The sequence below is a fragment of the Leptonychotes weddellii genome, chromosome 5 (assembly GCF_054177405.1).
Source record: "Leptonychotes weddellii isolate Sample4059 chromosome 5, ASM5417740v2, whole genome shotgun sequence".
Taxonomy (NCBI): Eukaryota; Metazoa; Chordata; class Mammalia; order Carnivora; family Phocidae; genus Leptonychotes; species Leptonychotes weddellii.
In genome coordinates this window covers 22,897,930-22,919,915 of record NC_138373.1, presented here as the reverse complement: position 1 = coordinate 22,919,915, position 21,986 = coordinate 22,897,930, and the positions used below count along the sequence as shown (strand labels likewise).

At 42.1% G+C, this 21,986-nt stretch overlaps 1 long non-coding RNA gene across 1 annotated transcript in view; it reads right to left on the bottom strand.

Moving 5' to 3' along the window:
- LOC115944404 (uncharacterized) overlaps positions 1-21,986 on the bottom strand; it is a 266,795-nt gene that overhangs the window by 132,186 nt on the left and 112,623 nt on the right. Inside the window, exon 3 of the long non-coding RNA XR_014145328.1 lies at positions 14,221-14,318. This is a non-coding gene — a long non-coding RNA (uncharacterized LOC115944404). The remainder of the gene's footprint in view (positions 1-14,220; positions 14,319-21,986) is intronic.

Below are 21,986 nucleotides of genomic sequence, written 5' to 3'. Positions count from 1 at the left end.
AACTGTAAAGGGCCAGGGAGGTAGAAAGAAAGATGAGAAAGGCAGGTTGGGTGGCGTGCATGGGAGGGTGAAGGACTGGAACACGCAGGGTCTCTTCCTGTCATGTGTGGCTCTGTTTGTTATGTCGGGAGCAGAGATACAGACTTGGACCCCCGCTGTCCCCTCTCCTCTCCAGCCCCACCCTCCACTCTGCCAGACGGCTGCCCCTACCAGGTCATTGCCTCTGAGTCTTATTTATTGCTCCAAAATCTGGGGCTGGGAGGAGTCCCTGCCAGGAAGCTCAGGAGGAAGCTTCCACGTAAATCCTGGACTTGGCCCCCAGCCATGGACGCTAAACAGGAGGATCAGTGGGAGAAACAGACCTTGATTTGTGCCGCGGCAGCTTTTTAACATGTGGAGGGCGGTGTGTTATCTGAGATTCCTTCCTGCTACCTAGAGATTTAAGTCTTGGCTTTATTCCTTCCCACTGGAGAAACACTTTTAAAAACCCACACAAATTTCCTAATTCAACTCTGGCTATTTTAACCAGAGTTAAAGAGCTCAGTCATAAAGTGGCTCCTGATTATTAAGAACTGCAGTGTTGGGAATGTGGCAAGGATTTCCACCTTCTCCATTTCTCCCTCTCCCTACCTGTCATTCCTTGTCTCTGTCCACCTGTCCCCCAGCACCCCGCTCCCCCCCACCCCCACCATGTACCTCTCTGTGTCTTTCACCTCTAGCTCTGTGGCTCAGTTTTCTCCATAGCTCAGTCTCCTCTTTATTTCTTGGTCTTTCACTCTGTTTACCTGTCTCTGTCATTCTCAGATCAGGAAAGAGGACAGGTATGTGCTGAGGTCTGGCAAATCCCCACACCTCAGGGTCCTACACCACATCCAGGGCCGACTCAGCCACCTGGTTTCTGGGCCGGAAAAGTGCTGAGCCAGGCAAAAGCAACTCAGAGATCTGGCCTTCGGAGTGGCTCAAACTCCCAGGCCAGTCTTGCCCTTCATTGTCAGGATGGTGGTACAGAATTTAATAGGACACTGAGCCCTCTGATGCTCGAATGCCTTGAATCTGCCCACCCAGCCAGGTTTGCAAAGGTGGACACAGAGCCCCACTACCTTGGGATCCTGCTGGGGCTTCACTGCTGGCTTTTGCCCATGACCTGGCTGCCATTTCTCCTCTTACTGGAGGTAGAGGAGGAGAGAGCTTGATATACACACAGACGCAGGAGTCAGGGGTCTAGAGTTCTCTCACCAGTCTGCTCTGTGACCTCGTGCAAGCCTGCCGATTTCTCTTAAACCCTTGTCTATAAAATGAGGCTCTGTAGCAAATGTTTCAAACACGGCTCTGGGAAAATCATGCCCAGTTGAGGCCCAGTTCCACCAACAGCCAACAAGTCACCAGGATGCCTCTGTAGAGTCACATGCGCAGTTAAAATATTGAGATAAGTATCCTATAGGCTGGAGTTACTCTCCTGAGCTCCCAAGACCACAACTCCCCCATCACTCTGGCTCCTCCTTCTAATCCCTCCAAATTAGAAACTAAAGCATTCATATGTGGCACAGTCGGGAGTCTCCCCAACTTTTCATTCTGATCCCATGCTGCCTATGCTTTCCAGATTATTAAAAAATAATAATAGGGTCACGTGGGTGGCTCAGTCGGTTGAGCATCCCACTCTTGATTTCCGCTCAGGTCAGGATCTCAGGGCCCATGGGCTAGAGCCCCATGTGGGGCTCTGTGCTCAGTGAGGTGCCTGCTTAAGGATTTCTCTCCATCTCCCTCTGTCCCTCCCCCTTGCTCTCACTTTCTCTCTCTAAAATAAATAAATAAATCTTTAAAATAATAATAATAATAATCTGCTGTTTAAGCAGCCACAGAGTCTAGATATGATAGTTTGTTGAAGCAGCCAGAGCTGCCTAAGACAGAGGGTATCTAACTCCAAACCAAAGGGCTTTGAGTAGAAATGACATATATTACGTCTATGTTTACACACTTGACTGCTTCAAGGCTCTCTTGCCCTATTGTGGGAGTCAGTCAAGCCATGAGCTTGACTCTCCCTGACAATGTCCCATGAGCAAGAATTAAACCTTTGTTGTTTTGAATAACTGAAATTGATGGTTGTTTGTTCCAGGAGCATGAATCAGCCTGAAAAATCAGCACTTAATGGTGACAACAACATATAAATATTTCACTTCTTTCATGATAGGTGGTTTGGTTGTTCAAGGGTTTTCTTTTCATTTTTGTTGTGGTGGTAGCTTTTGGTGTTCCTCTTTGGGTGAGGTTACCTTCATTCAGTTCTTATTATGTAACAGACACCGTGGTTTCTATATGTGATCTCAGTGAATCCTCAGTGGGAAATCATTCCCTCCTCCCTTCCTTCATTCAGTAAATATGTATTGAGTGCCAGCCAGGAGACAGGGACGGAGGACACAGTGGTGAAGGAAAGAAATGTAGTTGGTTCTTACCTTACGGAGCTGAATCGAGTGCAGGGTAGAGCCATGGGGCAGATATAATAAAATAATCTAATAAAAAAGTGCCCACAAAAACTGCAGTTGGGCCCCTGAGAAAAGGAACACCATTCTCTAACTGTGTATCATAAGGGGCTCTAACCCACACTCAGGGTGGGAGCGTTGTGCTGGAAAAAGGTTCCCCAAGACTTTTTCTGAAGTCTGAAGAATAATGTAAGATAAGCAGAGGCTAATAGTGTTATTGCTTCATTTTCCTGTTGAGAAAACTCATTTTCCTACAGTGACAGTATGTAAATGGCAGAACTAATAGTAAACCAAGCTCTAACTCCAAAGCCATTCCCTTAACCACTGTACTCTAGATGTATCTTTGTATGCAGGATAAGAGGAGTAGTTCAGTATTCAAGAGAACTATTCAGATTTTCAACGATGGTCCTTGCCAGAGGATACTTTAGTCTCAGTATTTTCAGTAAAACTGGAATTTTGTTGGGTTCTCAGTGTTTCCCAAATTACCCGGCTACACAAGTGTGTGGACATATTTTAAATGTTGGAGTAAATATATTTGTGGTGGAGTCAAATACACCATTTACCAAGTCACTTAGAAAAGAAATAAAGGGGGCGCCTGGGTGGCTCAGTTGGTTAAGCGGCTGCCTTCGGCTCAGGTCATGATCCTGGAGTCCTGGGATCGAGGCCCGCATTGGGCTCCCTGCTCGGCGGGGAGTCTGCTTCTCCCTCTGACCCTCCTCCCTCTCATGCTCTCTGTCTCTCATTGTCTCTCTCGCAAATAAATAAAATCTTAAAAAAAAAAAAGAAAAGAAATAAAGGGTAAAGAATTCAAGGTAGCATCAGCTAAACCAGCAATAAAAACAGCAATTAGAATCAATTTTTGAGCCACAGTCAACCCCCCCCCCACACACACTGCTTTAAAACAGATGATAAGTTAATTCCCAGCTCTTTTCAATTTATATTGTCTGTTCTCCAAAGGAGTTCTATAGCATAGCATATCAGTGTGGATAATTATACCATGCTTATAAAGCATTTTGTAAGTAAAAAACAAATGCTGTTGGAGGAAAAGGGCAGTTGCTAGCAAAAATAAGGAGGTAGAAGTTGTAGGGTAGAAGAAAAGGAAGAAAACTGGACCACTCACCCCCAACACACATCCCTCCCCAGCCCCAGCCTTTCTGGATTCTGGATTCTGACTGACCTAATATGCACTCTCATTTAAAAAAAAAAAAAAGGAGGAAGAAGAAGGAAGAAGGAGAAGAAGGAGGAAGGAGAAGGAGAAGAAGAAGAAGAAAGAAGAAGAAGAAGAAAGAAGAAGAAGAAGAAGGGGAAGGAAGAAAGAAGAAAGAAGAAGAAGAAGAAGGGGAAGGAAGAAAGAAGAAAGAAGAAGGGCACCTGGCTGGCTCAGTCAGTGGAACATGTGACCCTTGATCTTGGGGTTGTGAGTTTGAGCCTCACGTTGGGTGTGGAGATTACTTAAAAATTAAATCTTAAACAAAAAAAAAAGGAGAAGAAGAAAACACCCCACAAAATAAAAAACCTTAGGGCACAGCTGTTTACCAGCTTGGGGCAGGGGGGCGGGATATTTGGTCACCAGCAACTGACATAAGCAGAAAAGGAATTTACCAGAAGGAATGTTCCTAGGAGAAGAAATCATTCATTACTCTCTCCTAAGTGCCCTCCCCCACGCAGGGAATCTTGTGACTGTATCCTTCGGTTCAGAATTCCATATCCGAGGTCACATGCCTGCTCCTTGTCTGTTCCAGAATATTGAGAGGGAGCCTCAACAGCAGGGGTTTCCAAAGGAAAAGGGACCCTTTCAACTTCTAAAGCAGGAGGGCAGGGCTTGTGGGTTATTGCCCCACAATGACGCATCAAAATGGAAACATGATAGCTCCTCACAAGAGAGATCGGGTTTTGTTAAGAAAGGGGAATAGAAAATAGGAAGAAAGGAGGGAAGGAGGGAAGGAGTGAAGGAAGGAAGGAAGGGAGGTAGGGGGGAGGGAGGGGGAGGGAGGGAGGAAAGAAATGCTTATTTCCAATTGGACAGCCACATGCAGAAGAATGAAACTGGACCACTTCCTTACAGTACACATAAAAATAGACTCAAAATGGATGAAAGACCTAAATGTGAAACGGAATCCATCAAAATCCTTGAGGAAAACACAGGCAGCAATCTCTTCAACTTCAGCTGCAGCAACTTCTTCCTAGAAACATCGCCGAAGGCAAGGGAAGCAAGGGCAAAAATGAACTATTGGGACTTCATCAAGATAAAAAGCTTTTGCACAGGAAAGGAAATAGTCAACAAAACCAAAAGACAACTGACAGAATAGGAGAAGATATTTGCAAATGACATATCAGATAAAGGGCTAGTATCCAAAATCTATAAAGGACTTATTAAACTCAACACCCAAAGAACAAATAATCCAATCAAGAAATGGGCAGAAGACATGAACAGACATTTTTCCAAAGAAGACATCCATATGGCCAACAAACACACAAAGAAGTGCTCAACATCACTCGGCATCAGGGAAATCCAAATCAAAACCTCAATGAGATCCCCCTTACACCAGTCAGAATGGCTAAAATTAACAAGTCAGGAAACGACAGATGTTGGCGAGGATGTGGAGAAAGGGGAACCCTCCTACACTGTTGGTGGGAATGCAAGCTGGTGCAGCCACTCTGGAAAACAGTATGGAGGCTACTCAAAAAGTTGAAAATAGAGCTACCCTACAACCCAGCAATTGCAGTACTGGGTATTTACCCCAAAGATACAAATGTAGTGATCTGAAGGGGCACATACACCCCAATGTTTATAGCAGCAATGTCCACAATCGCCAAACTATGGAAAGAGCCAAGATGTCCATCCACAGATGAATGAATAAAGAACATGTGGTATATATATACAATGGAATATTATGCAGCCATCAAAAAAATGAAATCTTGCCATTTGCAATGACATGGATGGAACTAGAGGGTATTATGCTAAGCAAAATAAGTCAATCAGAGAAAGACAAGTATCATATGATCTCACCGATAGGAGGAATTTGAGAAACAAGACAGAGGATCATAGGGGAAGGGAGGGAAAAATGAAACAAGATGAAACCAGAGAGGGAGATAAACCATAAGAGACTCTTAATCTTAGGAAACAAACTGAGGGTTGCTGGAGTGGAGGGAGGTGGGAGGGATGGGGTGGCTGGATGATGGACATTGGGGAGGGTGGGTGCTATGCTGAGCGCTGTGAATTGTGTAAGACTAATGAATCACAGACCTGTAGCCCTGAAACAAATAATACATTATATGTTAATTAAAAAATTTTTTAAAAGTGCCTATTTTCAGTTGCTACTACTTTTACAGATGAGGGCTTAGGGCAGTTCAGCAATCTACCTGCAGACCCAGGATTCAACCCAATGTCCATCTGGTTCCAAATACAGGACACTTCCCAATACTCTCACACTGGCATTCACACAATGTGCCCCTCAGTGGCTCTTGACCTCTATATCTCTCTCCCTAAAAATCAAGTATAAATACAGGGCAACTATTTTATCAACTAAGAACCTAATATAAAGATGGCATGAAGAGGATATGGGTAGTAGTCTTCCAGGGCTGAGTCTAGATAATCCTAAAACCTAAAACCTGGTTAGATAAACCTAACCCTACTGGTCAAGGAAGCCCACATCCCAGTCATCCCGTGCTAAACAAACCATTCTGCCTTCTTCCATTTCCCACCCACCCACGTCATGAATCCCAGCATGTCCTCTCTCCACTGTGCAGCATGACCTTTGAGACACCCAGAGCACAGAAGTATCTCACAGGGGTAAGAGGAAGCAGGCACTTCATACTCCAAAGTGGGGAGTGTGAATGGACCCTGCCTTTCAAGAGGGCAACTGGCAGAGAGTGTGAGATGTTCACCCTCTTTCACCCCACCCCACCATTCCAATTCCAAGAATCTACTCTAAGGAAACAAGGAATTACATCAATGCTCAAAACAGCATTGTTTATGAAACTAAAAATTAAAAATGCCCTAAGTGTTTGAGAGGTGTAAGGAAATGGTTAGTACTCTAGCTAACTCTTATGAATGCTTTACTCCAGATATTGTGCTGGTCCCATTTTCGGTGACCAGGCGAATGCACCTCACAGATCTCCAGGCAAAGGGAGCATAAGTGACCAAGAGCCCGAGTGCTGCCACTCGGTAAGTTATCACTGTATTTGCGTGGAGGCCACCCGTCCCAAGGGCTGCTTCCAAACCAATGTCTGGGAGCAGCAGGATACCAGGATAGACCCATCCTGGGACACATTAGATTTCTCTGGGAGCCAACATTGGCTCAAGAACCCCCTGGTGGTCTTGAGAACCTTCCTTAGACTACGTGACTGTCTAGGACACTTCCACCCAACCTTCTGTCCCTCTCCCCTTCTCTTGGGTCAGACTTGCACTGTGGCCTGAAGGCTCCCCCATCTCTGGCTCCTTCACCTTTTTCTTCCACATGCAAGTCTGCTAATAAAATCTTTGATCCTGTCTTGGTGCCTGCTCCTCATTGGACTGGAATGAACACAAGAGAGACCAGAAGTGGCTTGAGAAAACAGTCAGGAAGCTGGGGATTTGACGGGCCGGCAACACTTACAAACTCAGCAGAGCTGGCTGGTTACTACCAAGTTGTACTGACGTCCTGCAGAAGAATACTGAGAGGCTGAAGGCTGTCAACAAAGAGTTCATGGCAAAGTGTGAGACCCAGAGCACTTCTGCTCTGTGGTAGCTAGCAAAGGGGACTTTGTCTTCTCTAAAGGAAGAGCAGACGCAGCTGAGTGGCATTCTTATGACCTGTTACAGAGCTACAGAGCCCCAGAGGTTTTGGAGTGCTCAGCCAAGGTAGGTCTGTTATGTGAAGGTTAGGGACCTGGCAGGGAAAAGATGGGATCCTGAAACATGGGATAGAGACATCTGGATGGATACTCATGAGGTTATGGAGGAGATGGATTCTAAGCACCCCTAAGCTCTCTGGGTTTGCAGAGGTGGGCCCACCTTTCCCTAGTAAGAGCCCCACCATGCTGGAAGATGTGCAGAAGCTTCTCCCCGACAAGGCAACAGGTACTCCCACTCAGGAGCTGCTCTCACCTCGCGTCCTGGATGCCAGGCCAATAATAACCAGGGCTAACTCCCAGGATAAGCTGGCTGGAGATATGCTGGGCTTGATAAAAGAGGAAAGAGACTGTATACCTAAAGAATTGTAAGAATTATCCAGAACGTACAGCCATGTTGCTTCCCCTAGGCTGCCCCAGCCAGTGCCTGAGCTGGTCAGAGTTGCCAAAACAGGCCTATTTCCTGGGAGACCTTGGATTCCTATGATCAGTAAGAACATAGAGATGAGTAGTGATAGATACGGAGATAGAGAAACAGATATAAGGTGAGTTCAGTTTCTTACAAAATATAATCCACAATCCTATATGCACACAGGAAAATTGGTGCTTATCCACCAAGACATTTTAAGAATGTTTGTTCCTTTTTTTTTCTTCAAGTAGGCTCCATACCCAGCGTGGAGCCTGACGTGGGACTCAAACTCACAACTCTGAGATCAAGACTTGAGCTGAGATCAAGTTGGACACTTAACCGGCTCAACCACCCAGAAGCCCCAGGAATGTTTGTTCTTTGTTCATGATAGCTAAAAGCTAGAAACAGCTCAAAGGTTCATCAGTGGATAACTAAGTTGTGGTATAGGATACAGTGGAAAATAACACAGCAATAACAAAGAATATAGCTAGCTATACACGGTAACAAAATAGATGGATCCCACAAATACAATGCTGATTAAAAGAAGCTGGACCCTTAGAGATACTCCATGGAGTCCGTTTCTATTAAGTTCAAAATCATGGCATCTACTATGAGACAAACAGAATAATGGTACCCTGGGACTGGGGAAGAGGTAGGGAGAGATGAGCATTGCCTGGAAAAGGGCACAAAGGGGCAAGGGGGCTTCTGGTTTATCTAGATCTAGGTGGTAGCTATGCGGGCAGATAAGTAAAAATTCACTATATGCTGGATGCTTACAATTTATGTACTTTATCATATAGTTGTTATGCTTCAATAAAAAGTTTAAAATGCAAGAAAAAGGAAAGAAAGCAAACATACCACAATGTTCGCACGGGCTCTTTGGTCAAGGGAATTAGGGAGAATTTAAAATCCCTTCATTACAAGTTTCTGCATTTTCTAAATTTGCCCCCCCCCCGCAAAGTGTATTTGTCAGAAAGCAAAAATAATAAAAGTTATTCTTTTTTTAAGTAAAGATTTATTTATTTATTTTAGAGAGAGACCAAGCGGTGGTGGGGAGAGGTGTGGGGGGGAGGGAGAGGGAGAAAGAGAATCTTGAACACGGTGAGCATGGAGCCCACTGCAGGGCTCAATCTCACGACCCTGAGATCATGACCTGAGCCGAAATCAAGGGTCAGATGCTTAACCTACCCCCCAACCCCAGGCGCCCCTAAAAGTTATTCTTTAAAAGGCAAATATATCATGTGGTGATGTGCTCACTTGGCACTCATGTCAGCCACTGGGCACTTTGCATGCAAAACTGGTTTCCTGAGCTGTCTGAGCCACAGAAACATTACTCTTTGTCCTGGTTTTTCCCAATTCATCACAATCCTAAAGCAATAACAGCATTGACAGTATAGTTGAGTAACTCTCCCGATGGTAATGTTCTCTAGAAATTAAAACTTGAGTCTGTAATTTGGAAGCCCAAAGCTATGGTGCTTTACATATTTAGGCCCACTGTATATTGTTCCTTAGAAAGAATCAACAATACCTCAAATCAAAGCACAATTACAGACCTGTAAATGCAAAGCCATTATTATGTCTCTGGGCAAATACCTCAATTCCACTTGCATTTTAATAGTTGTTTTCTGATACTGAAGTTGCTAATGCTTTCATTGCCCCTTAATGACTATTCTTAGCAAACAAATTTTGTGCCTTACAATTAGTGATTTTCTTCCTAATTATGGCTTTTTTCAATTTTCACATGAGATGACAAAAAATTCATGTTTTGCCCAAGAACTCGCTTATTAGTTAATGAAAATTTGTCTAATAGCAGCCTTTTAGATACCCTGTCAAAATCAAAAGCGGCATTCAAAGAAGAGAGAGGTTGCTTTCATATTAACATTCAAAATTAATTTCTGGGTAGGGGCTGAGAGTGAGATGTAGGAGGCATAATTTCTTCCAAAAAGACTAAAATAGATATTCTTTCTGGGTCTATAGAATTTAAAATTATTAAATATTTCTCCCTCTCTCCCTTTCTCTCTGTCTCTCCCTCCCCCCAAATCCTTCCCTCGCTCTCTCCCTGTCCCCCCACAATCCCTCCCACTCTCTCGGTCATTCCCACCCCCTCATTTGTACCTTTTCCTTTGCCTGTGATATATACCCAATCCCCGGAATTCAAATGGGTGGATGGGCAAGGATTAATCTTTTGAGTTAGGGTCTGATCATTTCAATATTGCTACATAATCAACTAATTCTCCACCTAGGGTTAGGTTTTTCAGTTTCACCCCCCCCACCTACCCTCCCCCACCCCGGGATGTATTCGGTATGCAACAATGCTTTTGCGAGCAAGGACACACCAACCTCGGACAAATCTCCTACCTGTTCTTTGGTTTTTGAATCATAAATATGGCATGCTGGGGATGGAAACAGAATCAAATATTGTCCCCCAAACAAGCATCCTTATTCTCCCCGGCAGATGCAGTCTGGTTCACTTGGCTGGGTTTGTAAATAATATGGAGGGAAAGCGAACTTTATCAAAAAGTAGTGACTCATTTTTCTTATCCAGTAAAATCCATAAAAGATTTAGGCATGACCCAAACAATTTGCATCTTAAATATTCATACCCTCATTCCAGCCCTGAAATGAAATTTAAATTGTGTCTGGGGAATTTGTTGTGCAATAACTGCCACAGCCCTCTTCGGAGGGCTTCAAAGACCAGGAGAGACAGAGAGAGAGAGAGAGAGAAAGGGAATATTGAGACCTGTTTTTCATTTCAGAGACTTACAGGGAGCAAATGAAATTCGCTCCTGCTCTCAGACGCCCCTCCTGGGAAAGGAAACATTGTCCGGATCAAGTAAATAAGGCCCTCAGTGTCAGCAAAGGCTGTGGTGGATGAAATTAATGTTCAAATGATCCTGAAGTTTCTCACGTAGGTTCTTTTAAAGCAGATTTTTCAACCTCAGAACTACTGACATTCGGGGCTGGATAATTTTATTGTGGGGGCTGTTTGGGCTCTAGAAGATGCTTAGCGGCGTCCCTGGTCTCCACCCCCACCCCCACCGATGTCAGCAGTATCCCCCAAGATGTGACAAGCCAAAATGTCTGAGGACATTGCCCATTGTTCTGGTTGGGGTGGGAAGGGAGGAGGGAGGAAGGAAGACAAAATCTCCCTTGGCTGAGAACCACTATTTTAAAGACAAAGAAGTCTTTTGTCCCTGCTGTATCCTAAACTCAATAAGTTAACTTGTTTCTTTCCAATATGTTTTCCTTCCAGCATTTCAAAAAATTAAGACATAATTGACATATAATATTCTATAGGTTTAAGGCGTACAACATGTTAATCTGATACATTTATATATTGTAACACCATCTCACAGATTTAGTTCTTTTTTATGGTGAGAACAATTAAGAGCTAGTCTCTTAGCAACTTTGAAGTCTGTAATACGGTATTGTTGGCTCTAATCGCTAGGCGATGCATTCGATTTCCAGGACCTGTTTATCCACTAGTTGCAAGTTTGTACCTTTAAACATCTCCCCAGTTCCCATACCCCCCAGCCCCTGGGAACCACCATTCTACTCTCTGTTCTTATGAGTTGGCCTTTTTTAGATTCCACATACACATAAGATCATACAGTACTTGTCTTTCTCTGTCTGACTTACCTCACTTAGCATAATGCCCTCAAGGGTCATCCATGTTGTTGCAAAGGTCAAGATTTCCTTCTTTCTCACGACTGAATAATATTCTATTTTATCTGTGTACATTTGGGACTTTTTATTGAAGTATAACATGCATGCAGAAAAGTGCATGAATCTTAAGAGTCCAGCTCAATGAGGTGTCATAAAGGGAACACACCTGTGCGACCAGAACCCTCCCAATACCTAGGTGTCAGCGGATGGAAGGATGGATAAAGAAAATGTCATATTATATATACAACGGAATATTAGCCAGCCTTAAAAAATAAGGAAATCTGCCATTTGCAACAACGTGGAAGTAGCTGGAGGGCATTATGCTAAGTGAAATAAGCCAAAGACAGATACCTCATAGTATCACTTCTATATGGAACTTTAAAAAAAAAAAAAAGTCAGACTCATCGCAACAGAGAGCAGAAAAGTGGTTGCCAGGGGCTGGGATATGGGAGAAATAGGAAAAAGGAGATAAAAGGATAGAAAATTGTAGTTGTAAGATGAATAAGGTCTGAGGACCTAATGTAAAACACGGTGGTTATAGTTGGTAACAAAGTAGCATATAATTGGTATTTGCTGAGAGGGTAGAACTTAAATGCTCTCCACAACAACACAAGCTAGCTCTGTGAGATGATGGAGGTGTTAACTGACGTGATGGGAGAATCCCTTCACGATGTATACAAGTACCAAATCATCCCAATGTACACTTTAAATATTTTACAATTTTATTTGCCAATTACACTTCAGCGAAAAAAATTTAGAAATCAAAGTGTAACCTCCTCCACTCCCTCTCGCTTTCCTTATCTCCCTCCCTTGCTTAATTATCTCCCTTGAACTTATCACCTTCTAAATTGCTTTCCTTTTTTACTTTGCTTAATGTCTAAATCTCCCCACTAGAATACAAAAGCAGCCAGCACTGGGACCCCAAGTCCGGGGCTCTTTCTACACTACCACGTGAAATGCCTATTCCTGACTGCCCCAGGGCAGAGACTTTGCCCATTTTGTTTACTGCTCTCTCCCTTGCACCCAGAATATGGCCTGGAATAGAATAGGTGTTCAATAAACATAGGTTAAGTATGTCTGTCCCCTGCTTAGCCTGGCCTCTTCCCACAGCAGAAATTCTGCAAAGAAAAACACAAATTTCTCTTCCACGTTCAGGGTCCTATAAGCAGCCTGAAGAAACAGTCCTTTTGTGCCAGCAGATCCAAAAGGTACTAAGAAGACCATCTTCCCCATCACGTAGAGTCAGGCTTTCAACTGTGCATACAGCCCAGGAATGACGTCTAACAAGGTAGTTGAGACCAAGTGGCCTTCACTGAGTGAGACAAAAATCAGTAGGAAAACCAACGGGGTCAAACTGAATGACACAATTGGTTACTGCAAAGTGTGAGTCTGTTTCTCCAAAACGAGGACAGTCTGAAAAATGAGCAGACCCGTGGACTAAGGAGTATTATCTCAACAGGAGCAAGTCCCATTCAGCAAGGAGCTCTCTCCGCTTTTGAACCACCTGTTGAACAGGACAAAAGACTAAAGCCTGTAGACCACATGGGACGTACCTTGCACTTGGGCTCTCTAAGTTGAAAGTCGTGTGCCGCATTTTTTTTTCAGCCAACCACAAAAGTGTCTTTCATTAGCAGCATGGTGCCTACCTCACCGAACAGCTGTCTAAGGCTTTAGACATCAATGTCCCCAAGGTTTATGGAGGGTGAGTATAGTCTAACACAAAAGGACATCTTTACCCTGATGAGAAAAGAGACTCTGGTATCCACTGACCTACTCTAATTGGAGTCTCTACAGACCCCCCTTTACTCTCTGCCCTGGTGGAATAAGGACACGGCATTTAAAATGGTGTGCAAGAACTAGAGTGGGAGCCTCAGCCCCGGCCTTTATACTTCATCATCAGATCTTTGCAAGTCAACTAACCTTGAGGGACCCCGGTTTCCCCAAGCACTTATTACTGTGGTAAGGAGAGAGAAGTGGTTATCCATAGAAGGCAGAGCCAGAATTCAAACTCAGCTCTTGAGGCCCAGAAGCCTGTGATCTTAACCCCTACATTCCGTCGCTTCCTGTGTTCATCTCAACAAGCTGGTTCTTCCTTCCCCTCCGAAATTTGAGTTTCTCTTCTCTCGGATTTTTTTTTTCTCCCAAGTTATATGGACGGTTTTGACAAAACAACACATTTTCTTCTTTGATATCATCTGAAATAATCACAGTCACTACTATGCATCGTGCTTCCGATAAAAGAAAAAGGCAAGTGTAAACATTATGTCTTTCCAAGACTCAATTTACACAAATTACATATTAGATGAAGCAGGCCCAAGAAGGCATTGTGTCTGGAGGAGACGAAGACGATGTAAGTGTCACAAAACAACCCAAGCACAGCTCGGAAAGCTTTAAAAATGGGATGTAGCAGCAAGTGGGTGGGGAGTGTAGACTGTGGAACATTCTCTCCTCTTCTACAATGTTGCTCTTTTCTTGCTTAATTAGAATCAGATAGTGTGCAATATAATCATCACCTGATAACATAATTCCGTCAAACATGGAAGAGTAATATTCAAGTGACTGAAGCATGAACATAATTCACCTCAAGCAAGGGAGAGAAATTGGATTAGCAAAATGCCGCCAGATTCACTAATTAATTTGCTATATTATGCATGACAGGAAACAGCATAGAACAGAAAAAAAGCCTGATTTTTCTGAGTTTGGGAGGTAGCAATGGATGTGTTTCCCCATAATTTATTTCTGCAATGGGTTCATTATTTGATCAAGGATTGGCTGAAAGGGGATTCCACAGGGTGGAATGAGAACAAAGCCGTGAGCTGGTGGAGCTGGTGTACTTACCCACTTAGCAGATGTCAGAATCACTCTGCTTCACCACTAGCCATCTTCATTTAAAGAGCTCCCTTCTCCACCAGAGCACTCATCTGTACCCTGTTTCTCTGCAAACCCAAGAAATGGGCAAATTAGCAGGTGCGTCCCTTGGCCAATTCCGTATCAGTACAAGTTGATAGTCTTTAACTCTATTGTGTTTGTCTCCTGTAAATGACTGGATTTCTAATGAAGGCATACAAAATAATAATATCAAATTCTTATTGTCTTACCTTGAAAGGACAGACTCTCAGCAAATTGAAAATCTCATTACATTCTTCAATCTCTAACGATTTGGATTGAAATCCAATAGTGAATACCTTCAAATTATTTATTTATAACCTATTCACATGGTGATTAAGAGTTTTGCATTCTGTTTTCAGACAAACCTGGGCTCAGATCTTCCCTCTACCACTGCATAAGCTTGGTCAGGTCACTTATAGGCCTCTCCAAGCTTCAATTTTCTCATCTGTACACCGGAGGTGTGATAATTGTATTCACCACATTAATGAGATAATACTCATCAGGGGTCTTGTGGAATAACCGGTCACCACCTCATTCTGCCATATTGCTGTTTCTGCTGCTTGAGACCCAGATGAAAGTGGACCGAGCTGGGTATAGCTGGCCTCTACTGGAAACCCCACTAGCACTATTACTCTCTGGAAACAGAATAAGCCCTTCCCCTTTGCTCACCAGAGCTCAGCAGAGGCCACTTTGAGAATTTACAGATTTCAGTGTAATGAAAAGAAAGCACAACACCAAGAATAACTTTCAACTAGTCAGAGGCTGTATTGTAATTCAACCATATCAGTAATGACATTAAAGGTAAACAGTCTAAATAAACACATGAAGAGACAGAGATTCAGAGACTGGATTTTAAAAAAGAAGGCTCAAATATATGCTGCCTACAAGGAACATATAAAGGCACAGATAGGTTAAAGGTAAAAGAAAGAAAAATTATATACTATGCCAGCACTCTTCAAAACTATATATTGATTATGTGTGTACTTAACAGAGGAGCTTCAAAACACATGAGGCAAAACCTGATGTAACTGAAAGGAGAAATAGACAAATCCCCAAGCACATTTGGAAACTACAACTTCTCTCTCAGTAGTTGATAGAACACATAGATAATCAGTAAGAATATACAAAACTATTAACCAAGTTAATCTAATGACATAGAACATTCCAACAACAACAGAATACACATTCTTTTCATGTTCACATGGACCATTCAACAAGATATCCTAGACTACAAAACAAACTTTGTCAAATTAAAATTATACAAAATATGTTCTGTGAGCATGACAGAATTAAACTAGAAATCAATAACATAAAGACATCTGAAAATTTTCCAAATACTTGGAAATTAAACACCATCCTAAATAACCTATGAATCAAAAAGGAAGGTATACTTAAAAATTAGGAATTACCTTGAGTTTAATAAAAATAAAAGTTGATGTATCAAAATTTGTGTGACATAGATAAAACAGTGTTTAGAGGGAAACCTACATCATTAAATGCTTATGACAGAAAATAAGAAAAGTCCCAAATCATGGTTTAAGTTTGTACCTTAAGAAACTAGAAAAAAAGAAAAAAAATTAGATCCAAGGCAAACAGAAGGAAGGAAATACTAAAGATAAATGCAGATCAATAAAATTGAAAACAGAAATGTAAGAAGGAAAAGTCAATAAACCCAAACTTGGTTCTTTAAAAAGATCAATAAATCTAATAAACCCTTAGTCAGACTGATCAAGAAAAAAATGGGAGAGAGAAGACATAACTTATTGATATCAGGAATTAAAGAGGTGACAGCACTACAGATACTGTAGATGTTAAGGTGATAATAAGTGAATATTATGAACAACTTTATGCCAAAATATTCAACCACTTAGATGAATTGGACAAATTCCTTGAACAACACAAGCTCCAAAGCTCACTCAAAAAGAAATAGAAGATCTGAATAGCATGGAGGACATTAGGAGAAGGAAAGGAAAAATGAAGGAGGGAAATCGGAGCGAGAGACGAACCATGAGAGACTATGGACTCTGAGAAACTGAGGGTTTTGGGGGGGGGGTGCGAAGGGATGGGTTTGCCTGGTGATGGGTATTAAGGAGGGCACGTATTGCATGGAGCACTGGGTGTTATAGGCAAACAATGAATCATGGAACATCAAAAACTAATGATGTACTGTATGGTGACTAACATAACATAATAAAATTAAATTTAAAAAAAAGAAATAGAAGATCAATATACAAAAATCAATTGTATTCTATATTCCAGCAATGAACAATCTGAAAGTGAAATTAAGACAATTCTATTCACAATAGCATCAGAAAGAATAAAGGACCTAAGAATAAATTTAAGAAAAGAAGTATAATACTTGTAAGTATCTAAATAAATGGATAGAAATTCCATGTTCCTGGATTGGAAGACCCAACAATATGATGGCAATTTTCTCCAAATTGGTCTATAGATTCAACACCATTCCTATCAAATCCCAGGAGACTTTTTTTTTTTCCAGAAACCTGATACTAAAATGTATATGAAAAAGCAAAAAACCCAGGGGCACCTGGGTGGCTCAGTCGGTTAAGCGGCTGCCTTCGGCTCAGGTCATGATCCTCTGGTCCTGGGATCGAGCCCCACGTCTGGCTCCCTGCTCAGTGGAGAGCCTGCTTCTCCCTCTCTCTCTGCCTGCCACTCTGCCTACTTGTATGCTCTCTATCTCTCTGTCAAATAAATAAATAAAATCTAAAAAAAAAAAAAAAAGCAAAAACCCAGCCAAAACAACTTTGGAAAAAGAGAACAAAGATGGAAGACTTGAACCTCCCAATTTCAAAACTTACGAGCATTTACGATAGCACCAGAAGACATGAAACACTTAGAAAAAAAAATATGTGCAAGATCTGTATGCTGAAATTATAAACGCTGATGAAAGAAATCAAAGATAACCTGTATAAATGGAAACATATACCCTGTTCATGGACTGAAAGACTCAGCGTTGTTAAGTTGCTAATTCAATGCAATGCAAATCAAACTCCCAGTAGGATTTTTTTTGTAGAAATCAACAACATGGTTCTAAAATGTATATAGAAAGGGGCACCTGGTTGGCTCAGTCGGTTAAGCGTCGGACTCTTGATTTTGGCTCAGGTCATGATCTCAGGGTTGTGAAATTGAGCCCTGATTGGGCTCTGCGCTGGGCATGGAGTCTGCTTAAGATTCTCCCTCTGCCCCTCCCTACCATCCCCCTCTATCTCCCTCTCAAATAAGTAAATAAATAAATAAAATGTATATAGAAAGGCATAAGAACTAGAACAGCAAAAGCAAATTTCAAAAAGATGAACAAGAACAGCAAAAGCAATTTTTAAAAAGATGAACAAAGTTGAAGAACTCAAGCTACCTGATTTCAAGACTTACTATTAAAGCCACAGTAATTAAGACTGTGGTATCGGTGAAGAAATAAACATAGAGATCAAAGAGTGGAATAGGGAATCCAGAAATAGAACCACACAATATGGTCAACTCCTTTTTCACAAAGGTGCAAAAGCGATTCAATGGTACTAGAATAATTATTGGACATCCACATACAAAATAATGAATCTCATTCCATATGCGACATCATCTACAATAATTAGTTCAAAAGGGATCGTAGACCTAAATATAAAACCTAAAATTATAAAACTCCTATAAGAAAGCATGGCAGAAAAATCTGTAATCTTGGGTTAAGTGAAAATATTTTAGGTATGATACCCAAAGCATAATCCAGGAGTGAAAAACATTGACAAACCTGACTTGACCAAAATTTAAAGAATTCTTTTCAAAAGACAGTGCTAAGAAAATGAAAAGACAAGCCACAGAATGGGAGACAAACATATGCAAAAACATATCTGATATCTGGACATATATCCAGAATATAGGCAACACTTAAGCAACTCAGTAAAAACAGGTATAAGATTTGAACAGGCACTTTACCAAAAAAAAAAAAAAAAGAAATGAATGGCAAATTAGCACCCCCAAAAGAAGCTCAGCACCATTAGCCTTTAACTAAACCACAATGAGACATCATTACCCACCTATTAGAAAGGATTTTTTTTTTAAACTGAGGATACTTTGGGGCGCCTGGGTGGCTGAGTTAGTTAAGCATCTGCCTTGGGCTCAGGTCATAATCCCTGGGTCCCGGGATTGAGCCCTGCATTGGGCACCCTGCTCAGCAGGGAGTCTGCTTCTCCCTCTCCCTATACCCCTCCCCCTGCTCATGCTCTCACTCACGTTCTTTCTCTCTCTTTCAAATGAATAAATAAAAAAATCTTTTAAAAAAAAACTGACAATACTTGATGTTGGCAAGGATGTGAAGCAACCAGAACACTCAGACATTTCAAGTGGGAATGCAAAACAGGACAGTCACTTTGGAAAGCATTTTAGAAGTTTCTTATAAAGTTCAGTAGACACGTAACATATGATTTAGTGACCCGGCTCCTAGGCGTTTACCAAATGAAGTACAAATGCATGTTTACACAAAACGCTGTCCGCAAATATTCTGGCAACTTTTTCATTGTCAACCAAACTTGGAAACAACCTAAATATGCTTTGGCTGACGAACGGGTGAGCAAACAGTGCTGTGCCTATACATAATGGCCTAAGTCTCAGCAATGAAATAAAAGAACTATTTATACATGCAATGACTTTCCAAATCTCAAATACTAAGTAAAAGAATGCCATGTGCTGTATAATTCCATGTAAGTGATATTCTGGAAACAGCAAAACTATACAGACAGAAAACAGCCAGAAGCAGGGGCTAGAGGGAAGGACTGACTACAAAGACAGAAGAGACAATTGGGGGGAATGTTTGAAATGTTCTGTATCCTGATGGCCAACACTTCCTGATTTCAAAACTTAGTATCAGGGGCGCCTGGGTGGCTCAGACGGTTAAGAGTCTGCCTTTGGCTCAGGTCATGATCTCAGGGTCCTGGGATCGAGCCCCACATCGGGCTCCCTGCTCAGCGGGGAGTCAGCTTCTCCCTCTGCACCTTCCCCTCTTGCTCGCACACTCTCGCTCTCTCTCAAATAAATAAAATCTTAAAAAAAAAAAGAAAAAACTTAATACCATTTGCAGTAGCACCAAAAGACATAAAATGTGATATATCTTAAAAAGGTTGAATTTTACTGTACATGAATTTTTTTAATTTTTTATTGTTATGTTAATCCCCATACATTACATCATTAGTTTTAGATATAGTGTTCCATGATTCATTGTTTGTGCATAACACCCAGTGCTCCATGCAGAACATGCCCTCCTCAATACCCATCACCAGGCTAACCCATCCTCCCACCCCTCTCCCCTCTAGAACCCTCAGTTTGTTTCTCAGAGTTGTACATGAATTTTATCTCAACCAAAAGCCTGAATTTTACCATATGTAAACTATATCTTAGTATTTTTTTAAACATGATGTCCATTTCCCATTGTACAAAGTAGTATCTAGAACCATCTCTGGTCCATATTAGACACTTGATAAATATTTGTTGAATGGATAGATACAGTCATTATTATAAAAACTGACTTCTCCTCATTGTAGGGGCTACTGTTTTAGTCTGCTCAGCACCTCACACCCCACTCTCCTTCTGGTAATTCTGATCATCTAGCCAGCCCCGAGCACATGATGCACATTTGGACAGTCTTTCCTCAGGATTTTTCCCAACTGAAGCTAGTGATAAAGGTACTTTTTTCCTTTCTGGTCCTAGAACATGTGCCAGTTGTTCTGGGGCCTGAGGCTGCCATGAAGAGGAGATGCAGAAAAGAGAGCAGGAAAGAATCCACAGTGTTGAGTTCTTGGACCCGGTTGTCCTGAGGCCACATCCAGCCCTGGGCTTTCCTAGGTTGGGTGTCATGAGTCAGCAAATATCCCCACCTTTTTATTTTATTTTATTTTATTTTATTTTATTTTATTTTTTAAAGATTTTATTTGACAGAGACACAGCGAGAGAGGGAACACAAGCAGGGGGAGTGGGAGAGGGAGAAGCAGGCTCCCCCTGAGCAGGGAGCCCGATGCGGGGCTCGATCCCAGGACCCTGGGATCAGGACCTGAGCCAAAGGCAGACGCTTAAGGACTGAGCCACCCAGGCGCCCCATCCCCACCTTTTTAAATAAAACTGGTTTCTATCATCTGCTACCAAAGATTTTGAAAACCAGTAATAACATTAACAGTGACTCTAAGAGCCACCCTTTATGACTTGCTCTCTGCCAGGCCAAGTCAGGCCTGACCATAGCCCTGGGGGGTAGGTGCTTCTTCCACCCATATTTTATCAATGGCACCCTCGTAGAGGTCAAGCAATTTGTCAAGGTCTCAAAATCGGTACAGTTGGTGAAGTTAGTATCCAGGATGGTATAGATACCATTTATCTCCAATACTTTAAGCCGTGGAGGGGAAAGCTTTGAACTTAAACTTGGTTTGCAACAGTGGTTCTCAGCTGTGGTTGTACCTTAGAACCACCTGGGACACTTAAAAGGCAATCCCATCAGTCAGGCCGCACCCCGTGACCAAGCAAATCAAAATTTCCAGGTTGGGATCCGAGCGTTGGTGGGTTGTTTTGTTTTTTTTTTTAAAGCTCCCTGTTGATTCCCAGTGTGTGGTCCTGGTCAAGAGCCCCCTACTTAAGATAAACTCAAAATGGATGAAAGACCTCAATGTGAGACAAGAATCCATCAAAATCCTAGAGGAGAACAGAGGCAGTAACCTCTTTGACATCAGCCACAGCAACTTCTTTCAAGACACGTCTCCGAAGGCAAGGGAAACAAAAGTGAAAATGAACTTTTGGGACTTCATCAAGATAAAAAGCTTCTGCACAGCAAAGGAAAGTGTCAACAAAACAAAGAGGCAACCCACAGAATGGGAGAAGATATTTGCAAATGATACTACAGATAAAGGGCTGGTATCCAAGACCTATATAGAACTTCTCAAACTCAACACCCAAAAAACAAATAATCAAGTCAAAAAATGGGCAGAAGACATGAACAGACATTTCTCCAAAGAAGACATACAAATGGCTAATGGACACATGAAAAAATGCTCAACATCACTAGCTATCAGGGAAATTCAAATCAAAACCACAGTGAGATACCACCTTACACCAGTGAGGATGGCAAAAATTAACAAGGCAGGAAACAACTAATGTTGGCAAGGATGTGGAGAGAGGGGAACCCTCTTACACTGTTGGTGGGAATGCAAGTTGGTAGAGTCACTTTGGAAAACAGTGTGGAGGTTCCTCAAAAAGTTAAAAATAGAGCTACCCTATGACCCAGCAATTGCACTACTAGGTATTTACTCCAAAGATACAGATGTAGTGAAAAGAAGGGGCACATGCACCCCAATGTTCATAGCAGCAATGTCCACAATAGCCAAACTGTAGAAGGAGCCAGAGATGCTCTTCAACAGATGAATGGATAAAGAAGATGTGGTCCACATATGATCCAGCAATTGCACTACTGGGTATTTACCCCAAAGATACAAAAGTAGAGATCCGAAGGGGTACATGCACCCCGATGTTTATAGCAGCAATGTCCACAATAGCCAAACTGTGGAAAGAGCCAAGATGTCCATTGACAGATGAATGGATAAAGAAGATGTGGTATATATATACAATGGAATATTATGCAGCCATCAAAAGGAATGAGATCTTGCCATTTGCAACAACGTGGATGGAACTGGAGGGTATTATGTTGAGTGAAATAAGTCAAACAGAGA